Raw genomic sequence first — 18,351 nt, forward strand, 5'->3', positions numbered from 1 at the left:
TTTTTATAAGGCTATACTAGCTTGATGAAAGGCTGCCTTCACTTTAGATATTCCCGGATGAATCACAATCAAAATGTATAGGATGAAATCATCCTTTGGCCATGGCTGTGCTGAAGAGAAAGGTCAACTTTTAATAACCTTTCTATGGCAGGGTCACTTATCTTATGGTGGATTTTATACTGCTTCTTTCAATTTCCATTACCATGCTCATTCCCAAAAGTACTAATTTTCAATATTTTATAATACTGACTTCCTTATAAGTCAGTGGTATAGTTAAGTGCTGTCTGGTGAGAGATGGGACCTACACTTGTGGTGAGCATAGCGTAGTATATAGAGTTATCAAATCACTGTTTTGTACACCTGAAATTAATGTAGCACTGCGTGTCAGCTAAACTTCAATAAATACGTGTGTGTGTGTGTGTGTGTGTGTGTGTGTGTGTGTAAAATGCTGACTTCCTAAGGGTGCTTAAACTCACTCTAATAGAGCAGTAAACTACTTCCACATTGTAGCATAATTCTAAATTTGCAAACAATCAATCGCAACCTTAGCATGTAATTTTTTAAAGATTTTTTTAAAATATAAAAGCAGTACATACTCACAGTAAATAATTCAGATTTTCAAATCTTGAGCATGTCATTCCCTGATGTGATTGTATCGACCTCTTGCTGGCATTTTAACGTACTTATCTTTCATCCTAAATTTTAGGGTCAATTTTACTTTGGTGTCTGCATCACTGTAATCCATAGACTGAATATGTTAAAACCCTGAATCTAGGCTATATAGATAATAACATTGGTATTTGTTGGAATTCTAGCCATATTAAATCATATCTACCCACAAACATGAAGAGCAAGGGTAATTGATACCGTTGCAGACATAACTGTGAGTTACTACTGGTCGCTCGAGCTGGACCTTTAGCAGGGCACTAAGTATGAGAAAAGGGCTTGCAAAATGCTTTGAAGTTCAAAACTTAATGTAGTCTCTTAGATTTAAAATGATCTACCTCAAAGGATGGTATTTCCTTTCTGAAATGTCTTCATTACACTCAAACTGTTTGACACTGTCTTCCTTTATGATTGTGGTTGAGTGGAGTGCCACTTTTTTTAGTTATTTCAGCTGTATTAGTTATAAGCTATGAGACCCTAAAGTCTAGCAGCCCGTACAATATGGAAGTTTATCACTGTCTCACATGTGAAAGTCCAGAGATAGACAATCCAAGGTTGGTAGGACATCTCCACATCTTTCCATCTCAGGGCGCCTGGGTGGCTCAGTGGGTTAAGCATCTGCCTTCAGCTCAGGTCATGATCCCTGGGTCCCCTGGATCCCCTGCTCAATGGGGAGCCTGCTTCTCCCTCTTCCTCTCCTTGCCATTCTGTCAACTTGTGTGTGCTCTCTCTGTCAAATAAATAAATAAAATCTTTTTTTAAAAGTTAAAAAGAAAGAAAAAGAAAAAACCTCCCATCTCTTTGTCTAAAACGGCTGCTCCAACACCCCCATCATATATACATCCCAGGTAGTGAGAAGAAAGAAAGGGAAAGAAATGTGTATTGCCCATTTCTTTTAAGGGTATAACCTGGAAGTGCTACATATCACTTCTATTGTCACTCTGTTGTCAAGAACTTAGTCATAAGGGCACAGCCAGCTGCAAGTGAATCTTGGAAAAAGAGTCTCCAACTAAAAATCAGAGTGCCCCACTATGACCCAGGAATTTTAATATTAGAGAAGAAAGACGAAATAGATATTCAGAGAGAACTCGCTGCCTCTCCCAGAGTGACCAGTTATCCCTCAGTTACAGTCAGCTCCTCATCCTTGCCATTATTTTCAGCACGCTGAAGTCCACGAACAAATGAACTGAACTGGAAAACAGGGACATTTGCATTCAAAAATGCCTTTCAAATTACAACCCAAGGAAGTCTGTGACCACCTCGAGTCACAAATCTGAAGTGTCTCCCCTTACTCTAATATCTTGTATCATTCACCAATTTATATGGATAAATGATTGCACTTCCGTGGTAAACAAAGGAATACAGATAGGAAAGTGAGAGAAAATGTTTTCAAAAACATCTCAAAGAGTTTCTTTGAAGTGAAATTTTGTGGGTTTTTTTCTAACCTCCTCCCATTGCCTAGTAATATAGTAGTAGCAGCAGCAGCAGTAGCACAGTGGGTGCAGTAATAGTAACAATGGTAGTGGTAATTGTAGCGGGAAGTAAGAGGCAGAGAAGGTGATTTTTATGGCACACTTGCTATGTGTCAGGTCTTTCCTAAGTTATCTCTCTAAACTATTTTGTTGGATTCTCATAACAATCCTTTGCAGTATTTGTCTCTTGAAAATGAAGCTGAAGGAAAGTGATATGAAGTATCTTGCCCCAAGTTGTATAGCAAGTGAGTAGCAAAGCCAGAATTTTAATACAGGCAATGTGACTGCCTGTATGGTACAACATGCCTGGATAGCCTTAAATGGGGTACTGTGCTAGACACTTTACATCAGCTCATTTTTAAAAAGATTTTATTTATTTATTTGACAGAGAGGGAGATCACAAGTAGATACAGAGGCAGGCAGAGAGAGAGGAAGAAGCTGGCTCCCTGCTGAGCAGAGAACCTGATGTGGGGCTCCATCCCAGGACCCTGGGATCGTGACCTGAGCCGAAGGCAGAGGCTTCAACCCACTGAGCCATCCAGGTGCCCCTATATCAGCTCATTTTATCCTCACAATAATCTCACAGTACTATTTACAGATGGGAAAACTAAGGATTGAAAAAATTAGATAGCTTTCCTTTAGTCACGGCCATGAAGTAATGGAGCAAGATTTAAATCCAGGCAGTCTGATTCCTATCCTCCAAACTAATGCAGAGCTCATGTTCAAAGCTGTGCTCTCTAGCAAAATCCACGTACTGGGGAAGAAAGCATAAACTAATATAACCTTATTGTTTTCTAATAAACTTTCCATTTTTGCCTTCTAATTCAGCTGGAGCACACTGGAATATCAAGTTAGAACAGCTTCCCAGGAGTGAACAGGTGGGTTTGTAAAACTAGATTTGTTTTGTCTGATGAGTCATCTTTGTCTTGTGTCTGGTAAAAATGAAGTTGTTTTGTCTCACTGTGGCCCTGAGAGGTATTTAAGGTTATATACAGAGACATCTTGAGTTTGTCATCTTTGTCTGACTATAAAAATAAAAACCAGATGGCCTGCTGCAGGTATAAGCATGATGGTTGAGTGTATGGAGGTGGAAGGTAGGAGAGGTCAAGTAAGTGACAGGAAGTTCCTTAGCCATACTATTGCAATGCCTTCCCTACACACACACATACACACACACAAACACACACACACTTTCTCATTCTCTCTCTCTCACTTAAATCCACTAGAAACAGCTGCCTATCTGTACCTATACCAAGCACTTTCCTATTCCTCAGATACGTATCACTAAGGCCAATCCTAGAAAAAAATGTAAAATACAATACATATCACGCCTTCTCCACCATCTTTGTTTGTCTTCCTTTCTGCCCTTGTTTTCTGGTGTCTACACACTGCCCTTTTTGAGAAGATGATCTGTGTCAAGCATAGGAGGTTCCAACACTTGGAGCTTACCTATTGGGTCCTTGTAAATCCCTCACAGAGACCCCTGCCCTAACTACAGCTCTCTGCCCCTGCTTATGTTTAAACAATATATTCATTTATTCAACAAATATGTATGGAATGGCTACTATGAGCCAGGTCCTGTTCTAGGCTCTTGAGATACTTTGGTGAGCAAAACAGACAAAAATCCCTGCCCTTGAGAAGCTTACATTCTAGCAAAGGAAGGCAGAAAACAAGCATGTCACATTATAAATGAGTACATTATTTAGCCTATTTGTTTGTTACTAATACTGTATAAAACCAGAGAAAAGTTGAGTAGGGAAGAAGGATCAAGAGAGCTGAGGGGAGAAAGCAAAGATGTGGTTTGAAATATTCAACAGTGTGATCAGAAGAAGTCTCAGTAAGAAGAAATTGAGTTCTTAAGAAATTAAGAAGAGACTTGAGTTCGGGAGAGAATGAGCAAGTGGATAAATTAGGAAAAAACATTCTAGACATAAGAAGGAACAAGTACAAAGGCCCCGGCCAGAATGTGTCTGAAGGATTTGAGGAACTGCAAAGAAGCAGAGTTCTAGAGCAGAGTAAGTGAGTGAGGGGAGAGTAGCAGGAGATGAGGTTAACAAGGTCAAGGCGGCCATAGCCTCTAGACCTTATAGACCAATGCAAGGATTTTGTATATTAAATTGGGAACAAATGTTACATTTTCTCTTAAATTTAATTGATATAGAAAAAATATTCTCCTCTTTTAAGAAAACATATGGAAACTTAAGAAATAACATAGTAGGGTGGACCAATGGCCCATTCAACTCAGTCTTCTACATCTAAAGTGTTTCCAGCTTGCTGAGTGGAAGAGCCTTGTGCTATATCCCAATCATTAACCTCCCCTTAAATATCTACTAGACATTTATGTAGAAGTGCACATAATTCCAGCCTAAAACATATTCTTCTGGCTTGCATAAGCTCTTGTGAGAAGATGATCTGTGTCAAGCATAGGAGGTTCCAACACTTGGAGCTTACCTATTGGGTCCTCATTTATGTAGCAGTCCCTACCACCACACCAGCCCTCTGCCACCATGAACCCAAGACTTCTATGAAATTAAAAAACAAACACACTTTCTTCCAATAACAATTTGAGGATTTAGGTTCTCTAAATTATTTACACTTTCAAGAAGCATCCCTGAATCAATACAGCCATGAAATCTGGAGACACAAATTAATCATAATAAATAGCACTAACTCTCTTCCTTAGGGTTTTTAATGCTTGAATGATTTATGGTATTGTATTATCTTCTCCCAGTAATGGAGGAAATAGGCACCTATTAATTCCGGGCTGCGTGTGAGGACATCACTAAGGCAACAAGAAAGCAAAAGGAAAAGGGAAAGTGTTAACTCTATTATAGGACAGGGTTTCTCAACCTCAGCACTGACATTTTGGACAAGATAGTTCTTTGTTGGGAAGTCAGGGGTGCCTATTCTGGGCATTGTGGAATGTTTAGAAGCATCCGTGGCTGGTGCTAAGTAACACTAAGATGCCAGTAGCACCTTCTCAGTCACGACAATCAAAAATGTCTCCAGGTTTTGCTAAACGCAGAATTATCCCCAGTTGAGGCTGACTGCCATGGGGTAATCCAGTTATGCCATACGTAACTTGTAGCTCATGCTCATCCTCAAATACTCTCTAAAAATAATAAGGAGGCTGATATGTCTGTGCCTTTGGAATCTACAAGTGAAGTAGCGATTAAAAAGTCAACAGACGTCAAAAAGTAAATTTCAGGGCACCTGGGTGGCTCAGTGGGTTAAGCCACTGCCTTCGGCTCAGGTCATGATCTCAGGGTCCTGGGATAGAGCCCCGCATCGGACTCTCTGCTCAGCAGGGAGCATGCTTCCTCCTCTCTCTCTGCCTGCCTCTCTGCCTGCTCGTGCTCTCCGTCTGTCAAATAAATAAATAAAATCTTAAAAAAAAAAAAGTAAATTTCAGAATCCTGGTTACATAGGATGCAACCTTAATGCCTTTGTAGTGACTGTGTGAATATTTTGCATAGACAAGAGACTATTTTCTATAAATTGGTGTTTGTTGATGTGATCAAGAAATGTAGCCTATACAAAAAAAATTTTTCAACTGCTGAAAGAACTGGAAGGTTGAATCTTTTATTTCCTTGGTCAAAAGGTGAGCTTATCCCTTCCCCTCTTCTTTTAAGTGAAATAAAGACAGAGTTTGAAAATGCACCTACCCATTTGGCTCGATAGTTAAGTCTTGTCTGGCTATAGTGTAAAAATAGACATTCTTCTGTCTGAACATGAAAATAGTACTTCCCCAACAAAAGCTAAATGTCTTAGAGCTGCAAAAGATGTTTACTTTTATAAAAAAGCCTTTTCCTCTAGTGTGTATTTTGGGATCATGTAGGTGTTTTAGTAGAAGTAAGCAGGTGTATAAGGCTTAGAGACAAACCCATAAGAGCGTGCTTCCCACCGTAGGTGAGGGAGTCTTGTGCTAGTCACAACTTTCTGCATGTTAGGTTGGGAATATATGCTGGTGTAATATTTATCCTCCCCTCTTGGAAAGATGTAGATACACTGAAATAATGATATTGACCATAACTATCTTCCAGGAACACTTTCTATCCATTCATTCATTCATTCAACAAGCAGTTATTAAAAACCTACCGTGCCCTTTGTAGGTCACATTGTCTCTCAACTCTCCTGTTATAGGGCAGAATTGGGCACAGTCAAGACATTAAAAAATGAATATGGTTGTGTTCCAATAAAAATTTTTGTTTGCAAAAAGGGGGCCATAGTTTGTCAACCTCTGAAATAGGGGAAAAGGAATCAAGAGTTCATGGGGGTCACCACTTCTAAATAGGATGACCTAGGTGAACTTCCTTGAGAAGGTAATATTCAGTCAAAAACTAGGAGGTAAACAAGTCAGACTTGTAGTTTATGTGGAGGAAGAACATTCCAGGTAGAGGGAGCGGTAAGTTCTAAAGTCCTGGGGCAGCAGTGTGTCTGGTGTGTTTTGAAGCATCAGGAAGGAGCTCTGTCTGGTTAGGACATGATGAGTGAGTTACCCTACTTGTAACCACTCTCACTAAATGAAACATGTTTCACTATAGTGAGTAAGGGCTCAGAAATAGGCCTTGTTGGGGCACCTGGGTGGTTCAGTAGGTTAAGCGCCTGCCTTCAGCTCAGGCCATGATCCTAGAGTCCTGGGATCAAGTTCCACATCAGGCTCTCCATTCAGCAGAGAGTCTACTTCTACCTCTCCCTCTGCTCATGTTCTCTCTCTCTCTCTCAAATAAATAAATAAAATATTTAAAAACAAACAAATAGGCCATTGTGATATAGGAAAGATGAGCAACATTGATGTGTTTTGTGTTGTCCTCACTGAGGCCTTGGTTTAACTTAATAGTGAGAACAAAGGCAACCAGATGAAAGGAAGAATGCCTAACCATAGAGGTTTCCTTTAGGAAACCTAGCAGAGCTAGCAAAATGAAAGTTTATAATCAAAAAGCAACTATAGGGGCACTTGGGTGGCTCAGTGGGTTAAAGCCTCTGCCTTTGGCTCAGGTCATGATCTCAGGTCCTGGGATTGAGCCCCACATCGGGCTCTCTGCTCAGCGGGGAGCCTGCTTCCCCCCCCCCACCTCTCTCTGCCTGCCCCTCTGTCTGCTTGTGATCTCTCTCTCTCTCTCTCTCTGTCAAATAAATAAATAAATAAATGATTTTTAAAAAGCGACTATAAAATACTGCCTTTTTATTCACTTGGCCTGTTTATCCCTGAAGTGGTTTTTTTTTTTTAAGATTTTATTTATTTATTTGACAGACAGAGATCACAGGTAGGCAGAGAGGCAGGCAGAGAGATAGGAAGGGAAGCAGGCTCCCTACTGAGCAGAGAGACTGATGCGGGGCTGGATCCCAGGACCCTGGAATCATGACCTGAGCCGAAGGCAGAGGCTTTAACCCACTGAGCCACCTAGTGCCCCTCCCTGAAGTGTTTTTAAGAGGCAACTGACAGTAGTATTTACAGAACCAGAAGATAGAGCTATTATTTCTAATTTTTCAATAAACCTAACTTCTGAGAAGAAAACCTAACTTCTGAGAAGAACTCTCTAACCCTTGATCTGGATGTGCTGAGAAGGTAGGATAATGTGAGCCTCCAGTTGCCATGAGAGCAAAGCCAGTCTGTCCACGGGCTTGCCCAGAGTGGGCCAGCACACGTGGGTCTGAGTGTGAACCCGTGGACATGGGCGACCCTTGGTGGTGATCGATGTGTAAAATGGTTTTCATGTAGTGTTTGATGGAGCCAGCTTGTAGTGCAACTTGGAATAATAACTTGACATTTATACCCCATCCTTTCCCACAAAAATGTATTTATTATGAAAGGATAATAGACAAAAGGTAGAGAGTAAAACAGAAGCCTTGGCAGAACCGCCAAAACCTGACAGTCCTCTCAAGACTTGCGCCGTACCTTCCTTATCCTTTACCTGTACTTGAGCCTTGCTGGAATTCTCAGTTCCCAGAATGCTCGGTGCTGTCCCCTTCTGGTCAAGAATGTCTGTGGCCCAACCCTGTCACTCGGGTAACATATTCATCCTTGTGTTCAAAGAGCACTTCTTCCCAATTAAGTCCAGTCCTCCAGTTGTGCACTTTCATGCTGGGACTCTTCCTTTCCTTCATAGCACTTCTCAGTTTGTAGTTCATACATTCATCTGAGTGACTGTATCAAATTGTGATTTTGGCATGTTATCCCAGGCCTATTACAATCCATCATAAACGACTCTAAATGGGGCAAATAAGGTAATCCAAGAACACAGTTTTCTAAGGATTCTGGTTTAATGCAAAGGTAAAATGACATAGTGGAACTGAGGGAGAGGAATTGCATGTCCTTCAGCCCCTTCCCATAAATTTTTCTTCTAATCAGCATTGTGGTATGATTGGAGTTGAGAGTTGAAGATTATATTTTCCGTGAAGACATGAAGAGCAAGCCCACATTCATTCTTTGACAATCAGCCGGAAGGAATATGACTATTCAATTGACTGTTGTTCAGAATTGAGCATGCATTCAGCTGGAGAAAGAATGATTCATCAGTTCATGGCTTTGCGAAAAATGACTATGGTTCATACTCCCCTCTTGTGGCCACTTTCAAGGACACCGGCTTGTACATAAGAGTGTAGAAGGCAAATGAGGAATTGGGAGGGAGACAAACCATAAGTGACTCTTAATCTCACAAAACAAACTGAGGGTTGCTGGGGGGGGTTGGGAGGGGGGTGGGATTATGGACACTGGGGAGGGTATGTGCTTTGGTGAGTGCTGTGAAGTGTGTAAACCTGGTGATTCACAGACCTGTACCCCTGGGGATAAAAATATATGTTTATAAAAAAATTAAAAATTAAAAAAAAAAAGAAGGCAAATGAGAAATCAAATTCCTTTATTCAAGTCAGGAACCTGAGAGTCACTCATTCTTTAGCCCTCTTTTATAAAAATTGGTGGGACATTACACAGCATCTCCAAACAAGGGTCAGTAGACTTTCTGCTAAATCTTTAATGATAGAAGTTTAAAAATGTTTTAAAAGTTCAACATTTAAGCCAGTGGAGGGTTTGATGCAAATACCTGAGAGGCCTGATCATTTCTTGCGAATTACCTTTCCTTAATTCAGCTGATGGCCAAGTCCCACGCTGCCCGCTGGGCACCCCCCTTGTCCCCAAACACAAGCCCTTTTCTAACAGTCTGTGCAGCCCTGTTTAGTTTTCTCCTTCCATCCCCTTCACCTGCCTGGCTCTGCCCCCACCTCCGTCTGGCCTGGGCAGGACCCCAGCCCTTTCTTCGGAGTCGTGGCCGAGCGGCCCCACGGCTGGGAGCTGCCCCCGGGCGGTGCGGCTGGCCTCTCAGGCAGGACCCCCTGGCTGTGCTGTGTGTGTCATGGTCCCCCCAGGGGCAGGGAAGGGTGTCGGGTCGGCCTGCAGCTGGAAGGGGGCTCAGCTCCCCACCACGCATAGCCCCCAAGTGTCTGGTCAATAAAGAGGCTGTGCCTCTTTATCTCAGTTTGTTCCTCTTCAAGTAGCACATTAGTAAATTTGGAACTTTGGGGGAGTGTGGGAAGGAATGATCTGGCAGATGAAGCAATTGATAACATCACAAATGCTCACTATACAAATATTTATTGAGTATTTGCCACTGTAGGGAATCATAGTTATATAAAAATTTTCCCTGTCTTAAAATATTACCCAGAAGTGTGAAGGGACCTGTATACGTATCTTCATTACATGAAAATGATAAATGCCAAAGAGATAAATTAATGTGCTCTTTGGCTATGACATAGGACAAAGCCAGAGACAGGAAGTGAAGAGGGACAGTTGATGAACTGCTCCTTCTGAACCAACATATTCCAGTGCAGGACAAATATGGATGCAGCACTTACTCTGCATCAGGTGTTCTGAGCACCTTATCAAAGGTAACATAGTATTCACCTCTTACCCATTAGGCTGGCTACCTCTTATCATGCAAAAAGGAAAATAACAAATGTTAGCAAAGATGTGGGGAAATCAGAATCCTCGTGCACCAAATTGGAAATGTAAAATGGTACGACTGATGTAGAAAACAGTATGGAGGTCCCTCAAAAAATCTAAAATAAAATTACTATATGTTCCAGCAACTCTACTTCTGGGTATATTCCGAAATAATTGAAAGCAAGATCTCAAAGAGATATTTGTACACCCATGTTCATCGCAACATTTTTTATAATGGCTAAAATATAGAAGCAACCTAAAAATCCACATGACACATGAATGGCTAAGCAAAATGGGGTCTATACGTACAACAGAATATTATTTAGCCTCAAAAAGGAAGGAGATTCTGACACATGTTACAACACAGATGAAGATTAAGGACATTATGCTAAGTGAAATAAGCCAGTCACAAAAAAACAATTACTATATGAGCCATTCATATGAGGTGCTTAGAATAGTCAAAGCCATAGAGACAGAAAGCAGAATGGTGGTTTCCAGGACTAAAGGGAGGGAGGAATGAGAGTTATTGTTTAATGGGTACAGAGTTTCAGTTTTACATGAAGGTTTTCTAAAGACAGACGGTAGTGGTGGTTGCACACTATAAATGCATATAAATTCACTGAACTGTACATTTAAAATGGTTAAGTAGGTACATTTCATCTTATGTGTATTTCACCACAATAAAAAATTCTTTCAAAAAATATGCTATTGAAGTTCAAAGAATAACTTCCTATTAGAGGTAGCAGCAAAAGCTTCTTAGAAAGGAAGCATCTAGGTTGGTCCTTGAAATACTGGTTGCCTTTAAGCATGGGAATTTCAGGCAGAGGGAGCCACCTAAACGAAATCACAGAGGCAGAAAATTGCAAGGCAAGGAAAAGAAAATATAAGTGCTCATGAAAGTTAGTACATAACGTGGCAGATCGTTTTAAATACCTGGCTCACGAGTTTAGAATCAGCTTAGGAGGCAATGAGAAGGTATTAAAAGCTTTAAGCAGGAGAGGGATGTGATGTGAGTTACACTTTGAGAGGAATAAATTTTTAAACAACTGTTCAAGTTGGATTGGATTTGAAAGGGAGGAAGTATCCGGAACCAAGGTCGAAAATTAGTGTTCTGTGGCTCAGTCCAGCCCATAGACCTATCTTATTTTACTTAAAGAGTGTTGAGCAGTATTTTTAAAAGTATTTTTATTAACATATAATGTATTATTTGCCCCCAAGGGTACAGGTCTGTGAATCATTAGTCTTACACATTTCACATTACACATTACACATTTCACAGCACTCACCATAACCCGGCCACCCTACTCCTACCCCTCCACCCCCACCCACAACCCTCAGTTTGTTTTGTGAGATTAAGAGTCTCTTATGGTTGTCTCCCTCTGGATCCCATCTTGTTTCGTTTTTCCCTTCCCTACCCCCCACAACCCACTGCTCTGCCTCTGTTGAGCAGTATTTAATGATCACATAAAGTTTCAGATCTCTGGCTTCTCTTTAAAATGCTAAAACGATCTGGTGACATCAGCTGTCATTTCCTCATGACAGTAAGACTGCAAGAGTTGAACAGCAGCTACTATCTCTCCATGGACCACATATTATTTTCTGGCTTCCAAGTCCCAAGCACTGCCTCTTGTCTTCAGGCACAAAAGCTTGGTGTCAGCTGCCAGTCCTCATTGTCCTGAGTGTTTTGTCTTCCTACTTCAGACTTTCTTTCTTAATGTATGAGACCTTCCTGACTCGTTGGGGCAATTGCATTTGTGAATGTGAGTCCAGAGGGACACAGCAATTGGATGTGAGGTGACCAGAGCTTTCATCAAGAATCCGATCACAGGGAATGAAGAAGGGCATTTGCAAGAGATCCTTGTCCTGCTGGTTTTTCTAAATCTGAACCAGCTATTAACATACAATGTGAGAAAAAAAAATACAATGTGAGAATTGCTGACTTGGATGGAAAAAATAATCATTATGAACAGTTTGACTATATTTCTTCAGAAAGTCAATTATAATGTCCCCAAAAAAAGTTATTTTGCCTTTTTCCCTTCTAAAAATTTTTAGAGTAATGATTATTGTTATTATACAGAGTTAAATAGAAAAACAGGAATGACTCAGTTTCTCCCACCATAAAGTATGATAGTCAATTGATTACAACACAGTAAATTGTATTTTTAAGCATGAGATGTGTTTCAATCAGTTGATGAGGTCATTAGTCAAGGGGGCCAAACTGGCTCATGGGAGGGACAAAGAAATCCTTTTTTAAATATATAAAACACAGCTATGGATATAGCACATAAATGGATATACAGAATTATTTGTGGTATTACAGTTGCATAGGGAGGGGACACTTAGGGGAAAAAAGCTCAGAGGGCCCCTTGGGAGAGTAATATTGAAAAGAATATTTGAGAAATACTAGACAGAACAGACTTTGAGCAAATTATCTGTTTTGTCTCCATCTGTACTGCCTACCAGTTAATGCTGGGTAGACTCTAACCAGATCAAATCTGCTTGCTTATCGTTTGTGAGAGATCAGGCCTCAGTCATAGCATCACCAGTGCCCCTGTGTAAAGACCTCATGAAAGCTCTGTAACAAACCCAGTACTGTTCACAACCGAGATATTGAATAAAAATACAGATGCCCTTGCTCAAAACCAAGAAGAAAAAACACAAGCACCAGAACAAATTTCCAGAATAAGATCACTTCATTACGCAAACAGTACTTCTTAGTCTGAAACATCTTGCCTTGGGAACTTAACACAACAGCCAAGAAAACATCAGACAGATTTGGAGAAGGGAGGCTGTTGGCGAATAACAGCAAAGTGACCTCACCCGTGAGATGGCCTGAGTGCAAACTCCAGTGTTGGTGAACAAGACACATCCTGCAAGTCAAATGCACGGAAGTATGAAGTCCAGCTGCATCTCACTTGGACAAGAGATCCACATGCGGGCGATCTGTGTCTGTCCCAAGGTGAGGTCAGAATAAGAGAGCAGCTAGCAGAGCTCACATTTCTAGTACACAACCAACCCGAACTCCCCCAAACTCAATGAGGGTTCTGTCTGAGAAAAGATGACACGGGACTCCAGGGATTGATGTGAGCAGCTGCTGTGTTTGCAGAGCTTAACTAAAAGGATGTGTTTCATCCCTCAAGAGGATACTAACAGTTTATGTGGAAAGAGGAGGCGTGCTAATTCTTATTACAGAAGGCTCCGGGACAATCTCCAGCAAAGTCTAGCTTCCTTATTGGGGGCCTACATCATCATCATCACCATTATCTTTTTTATTATTATTATTATTTATTGAGCCCTAGTCCAGTCACACATTGGACAAAACATTATGCCAACATCCTCTCTTTTCCTCCAAATTACCTTACAAGATAGGCATTATTATCACCCTCATTTGAAAGATGAGGACATGGAAACACAGAGAAGCTAAGTAACTTGCCCAAGGTCACACAACTAAGATGCATCAGAGCTAGGGCTTGAATTCAGGTCTGTCTGACTCATCAGCTCTCTGCTACTTCCTACTTCCTCCAGGGAGAAGAAGGATTTTGAACATGGGTTCCATCCTCTGAAGGCTTGATTGGTGTAATTTAGATTAGAGGCAAAAGAATTTATTTCTGGTAGTATTCAATGGCATCAGTGATTAGCAAGATCCTTTCGAGCCTTTCTGATGTCCTTTGGTAATCTGGCACCTGATAGGGAGGTAGGCATAAAAGATTGGAGGTACAAGAAAACAGCAGGCATTTTAGAATTCACCAATTCTGAATCAAAGCAACAGATGTATGTACTTACATGTAACTTTTGGGGCTGGAACTCAGACATAAGTGTCTTGCACCTTGGTAATGGATTTGACAGTCCACATTCATAGCCAAGTACTACCAGAGTGGGTTCTTTTGGAAGCTTTCAATGCTGGTTAAAATTTCCCAGAGGAAAGAAAAAAGAAAAAAAAAAAGGAAGGGAGAAAGGAAGGAAATATTTCTTGCTATTGTGATGAAGGACTTCAAGAATACAAAACACAGGGGTGCCTGGGTGGCTCAGTCAGTTAAGTGTCTGTCTTCACCTCATGTCATGATCCCAGTGTCCCAAGATGGAGTCCTACATTGGGCTCCTTGCTCAGCAGGAAGCCTGCTTCTCCTTCTCCCTCTGTCCCTCCTTCCCACTCATTCTCTCTCTCTCTCTCTCAAATAAATAAAATTTTAAAATCTGAAAAAAAAAAAAAAAGGAAAATAGGAATGCAAAAAGACAGAACTCATAACTACTAAATGAAAATCTGCTCCACACAGGTACGAAAATATCATGAACTGGCCACATAAAAACAGTTATAAATTTTTAGTGAACTGAGAATGATCTTAATTTCAGAAGAAATCTCCTATTTCCTTTCTCAGACCACAGCAGCTTTCCTTCTTTTACTTTCAACTTTACTCTTTAAATTCAGCTCTCCAACTCAAAGTTGTGCTCAATCATTACCTTCCTCATGTCCTCAAGGATTTCTCATGTATTCTAGATTCCTGGTTATCACATGATGTCTTATTTCATAATCTCTTGCCATGGCTCCTCTGGGGTTATTTACTGCCTGGAAAGCTACATGAGATCAGCAGCCCTGCTCTGAGGCCCATGATTGGGCCACCTCTCACCAACAGCGCCCCTTACCCCCTTTGGGTTCCACTGTGTTTGCCAGACCCACTACCTCTAGAGGGCACCACAGTCATTGCCTAACGCCACCAACCTCATCAGGCACCTTGCCCCTGCAGAGCACCACCATGCCAGTCAGCGTCACTACCACCAACACCCCAAGGATCTACACTGTGCACTGTCGCCTGTGGCTGGTGCTGCTGAGATGCCCTAGTAACTGTGCTCTGGAGTCAGCCATACACGACAGGCTGCTGTGCTTTCATTGCACTGAGTCACATGGGTATGAGCTCAAAACTGCTTATGCCCTGGTTTTTGAAGAGATTCGATGAAATGGCTTATCTTGTTTAAACCCAGAGCTTCCCCACCCCACCCCCCTTTCCAGGATGCACTCACATTCACTGAAAGCTGGGCTCAGGTCAAAACTAAGGGAAATAATATACAGGCATATCTTGTTTTATTGCACTCCGCTTTACTGTGTTCACAGATACTGCATTTTTTACAAATTAAAGGTTTGTGGGAACCCTGTATTGAGCAGATCTGTCAGCACCATTTCTTTTTTTACTGAAGTATAGTTGACCCACAATGTTACATTAATTTCAGGCATACATCATAGCGATTGTACAAGTCTCTACATTACCATGCTCACCACGAGGGTAAGGTACCATCTATCACATCAACACCATTTTTCCAACACTGCTCACTTTGTGTCTCTGTGTCACATTTTGGTAATCTTCATAAGATTTCGAACATTTTCATTATTATTTTATTTGCAATCTCATGAATAAGGAGTTGCTTCTTACAGATGAGCAAGAAAGAGGTTTCTTGAGATGGAATATAGTCCTGGTGAAGATATTGTGAGGATTATTGAAATGACAACAAAGGATTTAGATTATTACATAAACCTAGTTAATAAATCAGTGCAGAGTTTAGAGGATTAATTCCGATTTTGAAAAAAGCTCTACTGTAGGTAAAATGATATCAGACAGCATCACATGCTACAGAGAAATCGTTCGTCAGAGAAGGAGTTAATCACAGCAAACTTTATTGTCATCTTATTTTAAGAAATTACCACAGCCATCCCAACTCCCAGCAACCACCACCCTAATCAGTCAGCAGCCATCAACCTGGAGGCAGACCTTTCACCAGAAAAAGATTACAACTCACTGAAAGCTCAGATGATGGTTAGCATTTTTTAGCAGTAAAGTATTTATTAATTAAGATATATACATTGTTTTTAAAGATACATGGTATTGCACACTTAATAGTCTACAGTACAGGGTAAATATAACTTTTCTATGCACTGAGAAACCAAAAAAATTATTTGGCTTGCTTTAGTCTGTGGTATTTGCTTTATTACAGTGATCTGGAACCAAACCCCCAATGTCTCCATGATATGCTTGTGTCCCACTGCTTCACTGGCTAGGTAATTGAACTAATCGTGTCTGCTTAGCTTCCTGTTCCCTTAGAATGAGTCTTTCCCCAAAATCCTTGGCTCCTCCTAAAGGACCCACCCCTCCCATCCCTCAGTACATGTCCAAATTTTTTCAGTGGGGCATGAAACTAAGTTTAAACAGAACCCACAGAACAGAGATTAGAATTTGATCACAAATAGTGGTTACACGTGTTCCTGTAGATTTGTTAATGTCAGCATTGAAGAATAAAAAACAAGCTATCACAGATCATTTGCTACTGCCTTATAGAATTTATTTTACTTAATTGGACTTTAGCCCTTTCCCATTACCTTCTACCCAAGGGTGTTGTAGGAACCAGCAAAAAGAAATGTGATATTGTAAGAACACTGTAAGGGTACCATTTGCTGCTTCACATGGTGTCTCCTAGTTTTTTTCTGAAATTATTTTACATTATGAATTTTACCACTAATCTTATCTTCCTCCTTCCTTTGGTTGCCCAGTGTAGAGTCAGATGTGTAGCCCACCTGGTAGTGGCTTGAATTGTGTCCCTCTAGAAAACAGGTTCAAGTCTCAACATATGGTGCCTATGAACCATATGTTCCTTATTTGGAAATAGGGTCTTTGCAGATGTAGTTAAGACGAAGTCATACTGGATTTGGGTGGGCCTTAGAGCCAATGGCTGATATCTTTATAAGAAAAGAGGACACGGGGCACCTGGGTGGCTCAGTTGGTTGGGTGACATCCTTCGGCTCAGGTCACGATCCCCGGAGTCCCAGAATTGAGTCCCGCATCGAGCTGCTAGCTCCATGGGGAGTCTGCTTCTTCCTCTGACCTTCTCCGCTCTTGTGCTCTCTCTCACTCTCTCTCTCAAATAAATAAAATCTTTAAAAAAAAAAAAAAGAAAGAAAGAAAGAAGAAAAGAGGACACAGAGATTCAGAGGAGACACAAAGGGAAGAAGGTCATGTGAAGATGGAGGCACAGACTGATATAATGCTGCTCCAAGCCAAGGAATGCCAAGGATTTCTGGGAACCATTAGAAGCTAGGAAGAGGCAAAGAAGGATTTTTCCCTAAGGCCTTCTTACGAAGCATGTGCCTGCTGACACCTTGATTTCAGACTTTTAGCCTCCAGAACTTGGAGAAAAGAAAGTTCTGTTGTTGAAAGCCCCCCAGTTTGTAGTAATTTGTTATGACAGCCCTAGGAATCTACTACATAACTTACAAGTGCATAGAACTGGCTGGTCAGTATTGCTCCTCCCTAATTTAACCCCTTATATTTCTGTTGTCCCAGTTTTCTCAGTTATTTGTTTGTATCTTCAGTAGAGTCGCCTCTGATTCTTTCCTCTCTCTTCTACCCCCATTCCCCTTTTTATTCTACCCCTTTTCCTCTAACTTTGTTTCTGCCCTTTTTATTTTCCTCCTTTTTCCTAATAATTCGTTCAGTGGGCTATCTTGTATTTCTATTCTGATTAAAGTCTATTTTCTGGTTTTCTTGCCTATGGTTCTTCTTCCTTGGAGAAGGAATATATACCTTCCCACATTGCTGAACTCAAGATGTGACCACATGATCTGCTTTGGTGGATCAAATGTAGTCGGAAGTGATGTGTATCACACTTAGGCAAAAGCTTTAAAACTAAGCATAGTTGGCCATATTTCTTTTCCTTCAGCCATGGGAACTGGTTGGACAGCCTGGATCCCAGAATGGAGACAAGGAATAGCACAATTACAGTAGACCTACAGTAAACATGTAGCATGAATAAAAAATAAACATTTGTTGTAAGTCCCTAATGTTTGGGAGATATTTGTTATGATGACTTAACCTGTCTTGATAGATACAGGTTTTTTTTAAGATTTTATTTATTTGACAGAGAGAGAGAGATCACAAGTAAGCAGAGAGGCAGGCAGAGAGAGAGGCTGAAAAAGCTCCCCGGTGAGCAAAGACCTCGATGAGGGACTCGATCCCAGGACCCTGAGTTCATGACCCTAGCTGAAGGCAGACGCTTAACCCACTGAGCCACCCAGGTGCCTGAAAGATTTTATTTTTGAGTAATCTCTCCACCCAATGTCGGGCTTAAATTCACAACCCCAAGATCAAGTGTTGCTTGCTCCACTGACCAAGCTAGCCAGACACCCCTAACTAAATACAGTATTTTATGTTAATTTCTTTCTCTTCTTCCTAACCTTCAGTAGGAAAACCTTTCAGAGCTCCCTTTTACCTAATGAATAAAAGCTAAACTACT

This window comes from Mustela putorius, unplaced genomic scaffold (assembly GCF_011764305.1).
Source record: "Mustela putorius furo isolate JIRA1106 unplaced genomic scaffold, ASM1176430v1.1 tig00000382_pilon_pilon_pilon, whole genome shotgun sequence".
NCBI lineage: Eukaryota > Metazoa > Chordata > Mammalia > Carnivora > Mustelidae > Mustela > Mustela putorius.